This window comes from Periplaneta americana, chromosome 16 (genome assembly GCF_040183065.1).
Source record: "Periplaneta americana isolate PAMFEO1 chromosome 16, P.americana_PAMFEO1_priV1, whole genome shotgun sequence".
NCBI lineage: Eukaryota > Metazoa > Arthropoda > Insecta > Blattodea > Blattidae > Periplaneta > Periplaneta americana.
Genome location: NC_091132.1, coordinates 70,458,008 through 70,472,565, shown reverse-complemented (window position 1 = coordinate 70,472,565; position 14,558 = coordinate 70,458,008).

Below are 14,558 nucleotides of genomic sequence, written 5' to 3'. Positions count from 1 at the left end.
GAGGAAGATCGTTTTTTTGCTTCAACGTATTAAGGGAATGTTCGTGGACAAGTTTCTGCACAAAACCGGTCCTCCTCTCGCTCAGTAAAATTGTAAAAAAATTCTCAGAAAGTACTATCATAATATTATTACCAACCTTAACCTATATCATTTCATTTCCAAGGCATCTTCAGATATCATAACCCCAATTGCTGATGAGGTATCCATGTTTGTTTAGTGAACAAGTCATCAATCAAGCAAGCATTTTCATTCACTAGCTACCACGGACTTGTTTGCTATGCACTATGTAGCTTTAAATCATGACTTCTGACGTCACATCCGGATTTTTAGACAACTATCTAGTTCACTTTGGCTGCAAATGTAGCTTTGAGACAAGGCTTCATTGTTTTTAAAGCCCAGTATATGTTTTCATATTTCTGAAAAGTTAGTGTGACAATTGAATTCACTCTGCAAATCTTTTCGTCCATAATGTGTGATTGTCGTACTTTCTGTTTCAAACTTATTTTGAAATTTATTAAAAGAAAATTACGGATGTAATTACATGACATATTGGAAGGCAGATTGTTAAAATTATTTACTTGTACTATATAGGTCTAGAAAATAGACTTAGAAAATTTACCAATAAATTCAGATATATTACGTTTTAGAATTATAAAAAATATTTCTTATTTGCAGTACATGAAAACAACGATTATATTCTTATTTGCATTTGATTTATTTTGTAGTTTGATTTTTTTCCCGTTTTCGTTTAACTTCCTCCAGTTCAAGGACTTATCCACACATGCCTGTGAGACGGAGAACGATTCTATAGATCACACACATTAGACACCGACACATATGTGGAACTCCCATAGCCTGGGGTCAGCAGAGCGTAGGAGCCTCCAGAGAGACACACACAGGACAGAATATTAATAAAGGACATCCATCCAATTCCGAGGTGGGATTCGAACTCACGAACTTTCGAACCGATCCACCTAAGGGAAGGGCGCCTTAGTCCGCGTAACTAACCGAGCCGGTGCAGATTGAATGGTATTTTAAGAAAATAAAATAGAAATATTATAATAAAATTGATATGGCAAGGAAATTAATTCATACGAAACGCGCAAATTGTACAATGAAAAACTATGTGTTACATTCATGAAATCTAATTCTTATTCTGCAGCTTGTTACTGCATCTCTGTTTCATGTTTCTTGGTGTCTTTATTCGGCTCTATAAAAGTACCACCTTTCATCATCCATCAGTAATCATATTGGTTAAATGTACAGTTAAGTTCTTCTTTACTCTTTTTTTCTCTAGATGAACTTGTATGAAGTTCTTTCGATATATTTTAATTCTATGTCCCTAATCTAGGTGTGCATGTTTAAATGGTAATAAGTGCCTCAGTAATCAGCGTATAAGGATAGAATATTTCAAGAAATTTGAGTTGTTCTGCAGAAAACACGACAGATAGTGACATACATTGGGGCAGATACAGTAAAATTTCAGGAAAGCTTATGGACGAGCACTAGATATCGAGGGATACATTTTTGTCGGTTGGGCAGATGGGAGTGAAAGGGTGGGATGGAGGGGGTGTTAATGAGAAAAAGCGATGCTGCTCGATCATTAAAGAGCGCAGAGAAATAATAGAGAGCGACCCTTGCGACGACGGTGGGAAGAAAAGTCTCTCGGAGCGTAAATAAACCCCCTGGGGGTGAACCTCCCCTGTCTTTGCACACGCATCACTTCATTCCTTCCTCATTAATGTTTTTTGTGCTTGTTCTCGTGTCGTGGAAATGTTGAGACATCCCACCCCGCCTTGCATAATACGCGCTGCAGCTGCCTGCGTGACCGACGCATTATATTTTAAACAACTTACAAAATATTACATGTGCTCCGTACTCGCAATACAAAACGCTCGTCCGGTATTGTCGTACGAGATTTTACAGTCTGTTCTTTGCTACTGGGAGGTTTATTTGTAGATACCTTCTCGTCAGGTGATTGGAGTTCGTTTCTTGAAAAAGGTCCGTTTCACACATACACGACGACCGTCCAAACGGCACCGTTTGTAACGGGTAAAGGCCGAAGATTGTAAGAGAGCTTTCACATGCATTAGTGCCATCTATACAGTAAGCGACCACCGTGATGTCACCATGCCTTCCCATTGCAATTCAGGCGACCGTCATTGTCTTAACGGCGCAACACATTGTAGTGGAGTGAAGAGTTAAATGGCTTTCTTCACACGCGCCGTGTCTATTGCCCGGTTCCTTGATTTATCTACCAACATTGAGCATTGTATTCAGTTATTGTTGATATTCATATCACCCAAAATGGCAAGTTTAAATGCTGACATTAATCATATTATTTCTTTAATTGAAGCGAGGGCAGTACTTCGGGACAAAACAAGTGTTGTGTACAAGAAATTAAACGAAAAATACTGGGAGGGGAGTTTTCCTAGAACTGACAAACGTGTTTCGTTATCTCTCAACTTCTTGAAAAGTACATAAAATGCGCTAAACTCTTTTCTTTTCATATTTAATAGGCGAATCAGCTTAATTCTGCCTAAACATGATGCTTGCCGATTGCAGGGTACTTGCTCCGCGTGTTATATCTAAATAGGTATGCATTGGTTTTCTCCTATATCGACTGACAAGCAAACATTCTGATGGGGGCAGATAAAAAAGTTATTTTTTATTCCACCATACTAACAATGTCAAAATAAGTGCTTATACAAATTTTGGCCACTCGACCGCAATTACGAGGCCGTCTAGAAAGTGATTTTCCCTGGAGCTGTTTACAGAAAAAAGGCACAATTGCAAGGAAAGATTTATTGAAAGCGATTCAGCAATTGTTGTGCTATTTGTCAACATATCCCTCACTGGAATTGAAACTTTTGTCATACCATGGGATCAGTTTTTGTATCCTTGTGTCGTAGAAATCTGCCGCCTGGGATCGGAACCAGCGTTTGACAGCCGTCTGCACCTCTCTGTAGACCACAGTTCCGTGGGAAATATGTTGAAAAATAGTTCAACAATTGCTGTGTCTGTTTCAATAAACTTTTCCAATGAAATTGTGTTTTCTTTCTCTTCACAACCCCTGGCGAACTTATTTTTACGGCCCTCGTAATTGCAGTCGAGTGACCAAAATTTGTATAACTACTTCTTTTGACATTATTAACATGGTGAAAGAAAAAAAAAAAGTAATTTTTTTATCTGCCCCGATCAGAATGTTTGCTTGTGAGCAGTATATAGGATTACAGAAAAGTATAGGAAAGGATGGGACTTAAGACAATATAGAATAAGATATATTGGATAAGAAGGATGGGACAAGAGGATATAAGATAAGAGAAGAAATGATAATTTAAGATAGAAGAAGAGAGAATAAGATAATTTCAGAAAAGAGGACAAGACAGTATGACATATCAAGCATGGAGAGTTGAAAAAGCTCAATGACGATGATGATGATGATGATAATAATAATAATAATAATAATAATAATAATAATAATAATAATAATAATAATAATAATAATAATAATAATAAAAGATCAAGAAAACAATGGAGACATTGCTGACATCATATGAATGTAGCTTTCTATAATAATATGGAGCAATGCTTCGATATTCACATAAAATTTTATTCAAAGGAAGAAATGTTTCGGATCATTCTGTAGCGCTGGAGCTGGGACACGGCGCGGTTGGACGCAGAATGCTGACGTAGCGTCTGCTATTGGATTTATTAAGGCTTTGTTTTATGTCGGAATATTCAGTGTCTCAGCAGGTGTCAATGCAATTTGTTTCTGTTTCTCGTAAAACACGAGGCTCTATGTAGCTTTGATATTTCGTCTCCATGTCGACGCAGGAAATATAACACAGGTTTCTGTAATCTTGCATGTGTTAAAGCTTCTCGATATTTCTTTCTGTTTATTTATTTTATTCATTTCTCATTCATTTCTTATTTATCTTTCGCTTTTGTTCCTTTTTCCGCTTTCGTCCTGTCTTTTTTGTTTTCTCTCACTTCTTTTATTTTTATCTTCGTCTTTCACCTTTTTGTATTTTTTTTCTCTTTTTTAGTTTCTCTTTTCTTTCAACATTTGATTTTCTTTTCATGTCCACCTTTTTGTCTTTCCTTCTTTTCTTCCATTCCTTTTGTCTTTCATTCTGTCGTCCTCTCGTCTTCTTTCTGTCTTCCTTTCTGTGTTCCATTCTGGTCATTCTTTCTGTCGTCTATTCTGCAGTACCTTCTGTCGTTCTGTCTGTCATTCTTTTTGTCATTCTTGCTGTCTTTCTGTTATTCTTTTTATCATTCTCTTCGTCTTTCTATCTGTCGTTCTTTCTGCAATTCTTTCTGTCTGCCATTCTTTTTAACGTTCTCCCGTCGTTCTATCAGTCGTTCATTTGCCATTCTTTCCATCGTTCTCTCATTATTTTAACGTTCTCCCCGTGTTCTGTCTCTCGTTATTTTAACGTTCTCCCCGCGTTCTGTCTGTCGTTCATTCTGCCATTCTTTCTATCGTTCTGTCATTATTTTAACGTTCTCCCCGTGTTCTGTCTCTCGTTATTTTAACGTTCTCCCCGTGTTCTGTCTCTCGTTCTTTCTGCCATTCTTTCCATCGTTCTGTCATTATTTTAACGTTCTCCCCGTGTTCTGTCTCTCGTTATTTTAACGTTCTCCCCGTGTTCTGTCTCTCGTTATTTTAACGTTCTCCCCGCGTTCTGTCTGTCGTTCATTCTGCCATTCTTTCTATCGTTCTGTCATTATTTTAACGTTCTCCCCGTGTTCTGTCTCTCGTTATTTTAACGTTCTCCCCGTGTTCTGTCTCTCGTTCTTTCTGCCATTCTTTCCATCGTTCTGTCATTATTTTAACGTTCTCCCCGTGTTCTGTCTCTCGTTATTTTAACGTTCTCCCCGTGTTCTGTCTCTCGTTATTTTAACGTTCTCCCCGTGTTCTATCTGTCGTTCTTTCTGCCATTCTTTCTGTCGTTCTGTCTGTCATTCTTTTTAACGGTCTCTCCGTAGTTCTGTCAGTCATTCTTTTTAACTTCTCTCCGTCGATCCATCTGTTCTTTCTGCCATTCTCTCATTCTTTTCAACGTTGTCTCCTCCGTTCTATCGTTCTTTTTGCCATTCTTTCTGTCGTTCTTTTCAACATTTTCTCTGTCGTTCTTTCTGTTGTTCTGTCTGTCATTCATTCTAACATTTTCTCTCTCGTTAAAACTGTCTGTTGTGCCTCTAATTCGTTCTAACGTTCTCTCCGTCAGCCTGTGTGACGTTCTTTCTGTCATTCTGTCTATCGTTCTTTCTGACATTCTTTCCGTCGTTTTGTCTGCCGTCCTTCCTGTCATTCTTTTTTTCGTTCCTTCTAACGTTCCCTGTGTTGTTCTTTCTGTTTTGCATTGTTATTCTTTCTTTCGCTTTTTTATCATTCTATCGTTTTTTATGTTCTTTCTGCCACTTTTACGTCGTTCTGTTTATCGTTCTTTCTGTCATATTTATATCGTTTTCTCTGTCGTTTGTCTTTCTTGCTGGCTTTCTTTTTCTTTCATTCTTTCTGTCTTTCTGTTTTTCTGTCTTCCTTTCCTTTATTGCTTCTTTCCGCCTCTCTCTTGATATTTTTCTCTGATTGTCATTCTTCCTCCCTACCGATCTTTCTGTCATTCACTATCCAGTGTGTTCTTTCTGTCATTATATCTTTGTTTCTTCCTTTTTGTCTTTCGTTGCTGACTTTTAGTAATATTTACATTATTTCTGCTTGGGCTTAATTCTGTAATTGTTTGTTTTGGAACTTATTTCTTAGTTTCTGTTCCTTTTTCAGTATTTTTCTTCATTTCTTTTTGTATTTGTCTTTCTGCTTTCCCTTCCTCAGTCTCTTCTTTCTACTTTGCTCCTTTTTCTTCTTCTGTTTTCCTTTTTTATCACTTCTTTATTGCTTTTTCTTATTCTAGCTCATTATTTTTTCTTTCACTCTGTTTTACTTTCATTTCTCTTTCTCCATATCTTTATTCCCCTCGTACCTTACATCTTAATATTTTCCTTTGTCCCGCTTTTTCTCGGCTAGGTAGGCTACTCTTCCTCTGTTATCCACCTCCTTTTCTTTTTCTTTGTTTACCTTTCTTCCTCTTACTTTTTTATAAACCCTCGTTTCTTTCATTTGTCCTATTTCTTCCTTTTTCCTTATACGTCTCTCATTTCCTTTTTATTTTTTATTACCTGTATATGTTATGATATGATATATGATATGATAATATGTGATATGATATATGTGACATGATATATGATATGGTCCACACCTGTGGAGTAATGGCTAGCACGTCTGGCCGCGAAACCAGGTGGCCCGGGTTCGACTCCCGGTCGGGACAAGTTACCTGGTTGAGGTTTTTTCCGGGGTTTTCTCTCAACCCATTATGAGCAAATGCTGGATAACTTTCGGTGCTGGACCCCGGACTCATTTCACCGTCATTATGACCTTCATCTCATTCAGACGCTAAATATCCTAAGCTGTTGATAAAGCGTCGTAAAAAACCTAGTAAAATAAATATATAATATGATATGTATGATATATGATATGATATGATATGATATATGATATGATATGATATATGATATGATATATGATATGATATGATATGATATGATATGATATATGATATGATATGATATGATATGATATGATATGATATATGATATGATATGATATGATATGATATATGATATGATATGATATATGATATGATATGATGTGATGTGATGTGATGTGATGTGATATGATATGATATGATATGATATGATATGATATGATATGATATGATATGATATGATATGATATGATATGATATGATATGATATGATTATGATGTGATATGTGTCGTTAAGCACTTACTTCATATTTCCTATACTGTATATGCATTTTCTTTCTATTAATTTTTCCCTATTTCTTTTTCTTTCCCTGTTACTGTTTCTGCTCTGTATTTCTTTGTATGCAGGATAACACAAATGACAATGTAGTGTCCAAGCGAAACCTACAACAGCAGTAAGAAATCTTTTCCCTTAAGGAGAGGCAGAACGGCAGCACGTCATGTTTCTTTCATACACACACTCCAGCAGCTGGGCACGTGGACATGGAACTCGTTTGCTTTTACAGAACACTCGCCCACCCATACTACAAAACGAGAGCATTAAAGCAGAGCATTCTCGTATCGGGGTTCAAACTAAGCTCTTTTAGATAAAGCACTTGAGAACTTGGCTCCTGCAAAGAGTTTGATAAGTTGCAGCAGACGGAGCTCTTAACAGCTGCTGCTGAAATATCAGAGTATCAGTGAAAGCTTCTTCGTGTTTCCTCAGCCAACCCTTTTTTATCCCCCCGCCCACTTCCTGCTACCTAGCCTGCATCCCGCGTGCCACGGTGGGCCCGATTAATTATATACTTCCTCGTAAAGTTTGTCTCAACAAATATTTCCTTCTTTAACATGGAAAGCCACTAGAGTCTCAGAGTCGTTGCCTCGATACAAGTTAAAAAAAAAACAATTGAAGGTAAAGTTGCGAAGTAAAGAAAAGTTTCGAGTCCTACATCCCTCGTTTCAATCCTGGGTGTTATGATCATTGCTTATTTATTTATTTATTTTTTTTTTTTACTTGTTATACTGCGATAGCCGAACTAAAGTATCATTGAATAATTGTGACGGTGCCGTGTATAGTTCCTGGGGTAGCTCAGTTGGTAGAGCGTTCGCGCGCTAAGCGAAGGGCCCCGGGATCGATACCCGGACCCGGAACAATTTTTCCTTGAAATTATTCAAACCTGCTTTACAGGGAGCTACTACCTGAAAGCCAGATTTGCGTAAAGTATCATTATCAGTTTGTACTCGTATCATGTAGGCCTAATGAACTGTAATTTAGAGTTTTAAATTTGAGTATTTGTAAGATACACGTTATACGTATATAATTTTCAAGAAATAAAAATTATTTGTTGGAAAAATTGTATAAATTACTAAAATCTGTAACAGATCTTCGTAGCATATCTTTCAGTAAACAGGGAATAAATTTATTATGGTACGTACTGTATGGTATTTATTTCTTTGTTTATTTATTTATTTGTTTATTTATTTATTTATTTATTTATTTATTTATTTATTTATTTATTTATTTATTCGTTGTTTCGTTAATTAGTTAATTCATTCATTCATTCAAATTGTTTATTTCTGTATTTATTTATTTATTTATTTATTTGCGTACTTACTTATTTACTTATTTATTTATTTCTTTATTTATTTACTTATATTTGTGTTTTATTTTTTATTTATTTGACAACTTTTGTACATTGCTGCGTCAATATTTAAGATTAACATATTGATTTATTAATTTATTTTTTATTATTTATTTACTTACTTAGTTACTTATGTGGTTTGCATCCAATTTAGCTAAAGTTCTCGGCTAAAACACCAGAGGATTCGTGTTCTGTTTTAGTCAGAGATTGAAAAATTATCTCTTTTCCGCAAGCACCAAATTTATGTTTGTACTATGTTGTCTTGTGCCGCATTGTCATAAGCGTTTATCATACTGACTACATGCCCATGGACAGCTTTTTAAATAAATGAAAACTATAATTTTGTCAAAATTCATGAAAATATTACGTACTGCTATGAAATATACAAAAATGAAAATATCTCAGTCGCTCTTAGACTTAATGTCATAACTTATTGTATTCCTAATTATCAATATACCTCACTAATGATATTCAGCTAAAAAATAAATGTGTAAATTTGAATACATCTGCATTTCTTCATACATTTGATTCATCATTTTCCAGTGTTCGCTATACTGAATTTCGTCGTTAATCGTCCTCTGTTTTCCCCTTTAAAGCATCTGAACTTAATAGTCTTTGCACATGAGAGAAATATACATTTTATCCTCCAGTAATACGATTTCTTAACGTTGTTTATAGCTGACTCAAACCATTATATTATTTAAGTAGTTGATAACATCTTGACAACGCCTGTACACTTTCTCTGTCGTAATAAATGTTTCAGTATTCCCTCACGTTAACTGAATATTTAAAATATGTCTTTTGAAATATTCTTGTTTATTTGTTAACACTCTTGGCACAATTTGAATTTCGAATGTTTTACCAGCCGACTCCTTTAACCCAACCGTATAATTGTCTGCACTGCTTAAAGCAAGATAGGCATAACAAAATAATTCTTTTATACGACTTTAAAAGCAGTTGACATTTCAGATCTTGGATCAAGGAAAGAGGCAGCGTAACATGTGTTACCGTGAATCAACTACTTCAAGATACAGGATTCAAAACATGTGAGCAGTTGGCTTTAATTGTGGAGCTTTACAGATTCGCAGTGCGTTTTAACTTTGCTATTTCTTTATGCAACGTCAGCTTTAAAATAAACTGATTACCCATAAGAAGTTCGGTGATGTGATGATGGGGAAAATTGGGGGTTAATACGGGAAATTAAAAGCTTCTCCATACTCGCGGAACCAAAAATCATAATTTCTGATTAACTTAGAAAACACCTCGCTATTTCTGTGATATTGTACGAAAGTGAAATGTGGACACTACGAAAAAAGAACCAATATGAACGTCTCGGAAATTTTTCTCACATACAGGGTGGAAGGTAACCTTTTACAATTCTTCTGGGGTATGATATCTCGAATTATGACAAACAAAGTCTAATAATATTTTGTTCCCAGAAGGACAGTTTTCGGAGAAAAAAAAAAATAAAAAAATAAAAAAAGCTTTTGTAACTTGAAATTATTATTACCTAAGTTTTTCTTGAAACTACTCAAAATTCTATTTTTATCTATGTAGGATGATAGAGTAAGTTATGTATGGTCATGTTACAGTAGTATTTGCATGGAAAATAAAACAGATTTCCAATAAATCGTGTTAATAGTCGTGTACACATTGCATGGGAACAGGGCTGTGACACACTGGCAACGCTGTTTCTTACGTACGCAAACCATGTGACCGAGCTAGATATACGGAGAGGACGATACGCTTACATTCATTTCGTCATTAGTTGCAGGCTACGTGCAGTTCGAAGTCGTTGAAACACAACGAGATGCCAGAGTTTTCTAATCGTGAGTATCTGGACATGTTATTAATTTATGACGAAACTGGTGACAATTCCACTGCAGCTGCTGGCTTATACCGTGACAGATAACTGGATCAGGAGTGTGAAAGTTGTAGACACACAACTGGGGACTCTTTGAACAATACCTTTAAAAGACACTGTAGAGAATGATGTACAAAATTGAACAGTGTACCCCACATTAATGTGTATCATTTTAATTTAGTTTCTTGTTGTTTATTTCTTCCAAACATTGTCTTGTAGGTGAGTTGGAGTGACATCAACTGTGTGATCCTCAATGTAAAATAATACTGTATTTAAAGGATTAAGTTTTTTATGCATAATTTTTCATTGTACTATATTATAGATGAAATTGCCTTAAAACGTAACTGAAACTACGTGTTTGTTCGTACTAAATTTAGTGTTGAAACGATACAATAACGAACGTTTCATCATAGATAACGAATAACATAGTTCATGTACATTACATAAATTTTCATTTGACTGCATTCTCAACAGATGTTTTTGTTTACTAAATGGTACCTATGTATGTATATCCTCTCAAAATCCCTGCCAAGTAGATGATTGGAGCGGCATTCAGTATGCTGGGATGCAGTGATCTCGCGAAGTAAACACTGCTACTGTCTACAACGTTGCAAAATTGCAACATTCGTTTTCTCGAAATATTACAAAAATTATTGGTCGTATAAAAAATATTATTTGACAAAACGTTCCCATAATATGACATGATCTGTTATGTGTGTGAAGGATTGTAAAAGGTTACAGTATTTTCCACTGTGTATAGTAGGATCCATGTGGTCAGAATATGTAAGACATTAAGATATATTCTTATATTTATGAAGAGTTTTACGTATCTGTTGAAGTTTATTCCCGGTCAATTTTTTAACTTTTCGACCCGAAACAAATAACAGAACATGTGCTACAGAACATGTGTTAGCACGACGAGAAATCACTATTCAAGAAAACAATGGCCAAGACAGGACACGAACTTATGTTCGTTAAACATTGAAGTTTCGTGTCATAACCGTTGAATTCACCGAGCCGGCTGAAGTAATAAAAATTATAAATAAGTAATCGACTGAAAATCTACGAATTGAACGTGAAATTTCAAATATTTAGAAAGTAATAGCGAAATAATTCAGTAAGAATGTCATAGAAAGGACTGTCAACACAAATTTGAAGTAACAAACAACTGGGGAAACAGCCTTTAATTCGTGAAAGAAAATATCAGCGAAAAAAAAATGAGAGGAGTAAAATGTTCTTTGACTCACTCTTGCACTATAAGTCCGTATACATTTAAATGTGACGCAAAACGTCGACTGTGTGCGATGGGACAAAAACACTTTGAATTATGGACAGGTAAGTTATCGAACTAAAGTCAACATAATTACACCTCGACGTCTTCTGTATGCGGAGGGTCTATCGCACAGGGGTAGGCAAAATTCTCGCAAAAGGAATCTTCCATAGCTTCAGGTTGAAATTTTCCTTGACATTTTTCACACGTATAAATACTGTAAGCAATAAGTGACCTATAAAACACCAATAGCTGCCAATACACACTGCAATGCATAAAAATCTAATGAAAATATGTAGAACACCACGACATACTGTAACACTGAACAACAAATGTTTACTTTTTTCTTGCTCCGAAATGAAAATAGGTTAACATTACTAATATATGTGCCCTAAATCTGAATTTAAAATCCAAATTGCCACACCACGTATCTTTTGCCGGGGAAAGTGAATTGAATTTTTTGTGAAAAGAAAACTTTTTTTAATCTTTCACTGCTACTGATAAAATTACAACACACTAGGGATTCAAAATGCCTCATAATACTTGAAAAATGTGTATTTGATACAGAAATCATGTTACATAGTTTAAAACACAAAAAGACACAACAACTATAAGAATATTTCATGCGTATAATGAGAAAAATCTCGGAATTCGAACTTAACATTTAAATGAATTTCTAGATGACTTCCGTTTATAACTAGATCCGGGACTAATTTGAGCAACATTTCTATTTATCGCTAACAAAATCTCACTATGCGATATAGTACAAGCAGATTGACGTCATTTTTAAATCGAAATTTAAGTTAATCTTCGTCTGTTATGATTTGCGTCTTGTGTTCTCGATGAATGCTTGTGAGTAATTTTGTACCTTTCCTGTAAGCATAAACTATAGAATGGTACAGAAGATGCAAAATAGAATATGTGTATTTCGTTTATAGAGCTTAAGACTTAAGACATCTTATAATATTATCACACATATAAAAATGGAGACAGAGCGGTACATATAAAGAATGCTATAATGCTAGATGTCAATGCAATAACTGTGCGTTTCTAGTTTAGTAGTGGTACAGTCCGCCAGAATGCATTAGCAACAATGTAAATTAAAATAGCGAAGCCGCTAATATTGTTTAAATGTAGTAATTGACATGAAGTAGTAATAACTAACAAGATTTCCATGTAAATATGGGGCAAAATGTGAACTTCAGAAGTAACAAAAGATTGAGGACATCAACGGACACTGGCAATGGAATTGTTGCGGCAGTGCGACTCAACAATTTTGTGAGATATCATAGCTCATATTAATGACCTGTTTTTTAAACGAAAAGTGTTACTTTAGTAGCCTGGTGCCCCTTCACTATAAGAAAATAGGATTATGGTGCTCTATGGTGATAGCTCTTTCCGTAACAAGCGCATGGAAGCACATCGGCTGATAGTCAAGTTGCCATTTCGTGGTAAGAAAATATTTTACACACCCAGCAGAAATAAAGTCAGAAGGGAGTTTAAATCGATGATGATGGTGGTGGTGGTGGTGGTGGTGGTGGTGGTAGTCGCGGTGGAGGTAGTGGATAATTGATGACCTCAAAATAGACGAAACTGAAATATAGTTTGAAGAGGTCTTACCTCAAGAGCGTATTTATCTGCCACAAATTTCACTTGTACAAAAGCACTCATTGGTATCGTTAATTCCCTAGAGAAGTGTATGCCATTTTTCCGAGGACTTTTGTCGACATGGTTTATTGCAGAGATATTTTCCTGAGATTAATAAAAAAAAACTAAATACGATTTATACGGCATTTTCACTTCATTATTTTTAGTTCATTTTATATTATTCATACACTTTTATTTTACGAGATGCAATAATATTTCCAAACAGCACATGTATTTATTGTACCGTTAAACAAACATGTGCGTGTCACTGAAGACCATTTCTTCTATGCCTGTTGATCTATCAAACAGCGTTAGATAGTCTTTAAGAACTGAGCTTCTGTACGTGATTTTGTGCAAACATGTCAAGGACCTATTGCGATTTTTTCCTGAAATCTCTCCATATAAGCCTTATCCTTACTCTTCTTCTCTGCCTTTCTAGTGAAGCGTTTAATATAGATTTCAGGCGTTTCCGTGGTTCTATATAACCTCACCGTTTCCTGTGTCCAGTGTTTTGCCTATTTCAGGACAGTCCGGAAATTTATCGATTCGCCCTTGTATAACATTAATAAGAATAATACATTAAAGCAGGGGTCGTCAGCACAGAGCACCCTGGGGCTAGCATCTCTTACCAGCGGAGAACACAGTGCACCATGGTGCATTCGTAGCTGCTAGCGGGTATGCTCTCTACCTCTTCCTGCTGCACGACGGTGCACACGGGACGGCACCGGCTTACCCTTTGCACATTTCAGCGAGTGCTGATGACCACTGCATTAAAGTAATAAACTTAATACACTTTAGGCGTATATGCTATACCACGCTCCTTTTATTATCCGTGGATATTTTTGTCACAAACGGTATATGGGGCCTGTATCTATTTATTGTATTACAGAAAAATATCGAATGTTTTTTTATATTCTATTTTTATGTGTCAACTATTAGATTATTTAGCGTCGATTTACCTGATTTTCGCCTTAAGGTTAGGGGAAATCTCGGACAAAAAGTGCAACCAGGTAATTATATTATAATCATTGAAAACGAGGATCGAACCCGTGCCCGATTGCAACTCCGGATCGGTAGGAAAATGCCTTAGCCGACTGAGCTACGCTATCCAGAAAACATAAAGTTAGACGGATGTGCAGAAACGGTTGAGATTTTGAATCTCAAATAGATCTGAAGATATCAAAGACCGCAGCTTAACCGTACTGCTTGTAAAAGAGTTGAAATCTGTTGCCGTGGAACAAAAGAAGTGAGAACGTGGGCGTGGAGATGCGCAGGTGGGAGAAACAAAGGAGCGGAGATTGCTCGACCGACGGAGTGATTAAAACCTCGTCCTCAGATAAACTGGACGCGAAGAATTTGATTACGCCGCAATTCTGGAATGAAAAGGCCTGCAGGAACCTGTTTGTTGGTACCTGCAGCTTTGAGAGGGAATCTGAGATAACACACAGACTCTCAGCTTCGTCTATATTTAAATTTAAATAGTTTTGTTATCTGTTTCTTCTGAGAAAAAGACAAATAGGGGTTTTGGTTGATATCATTTT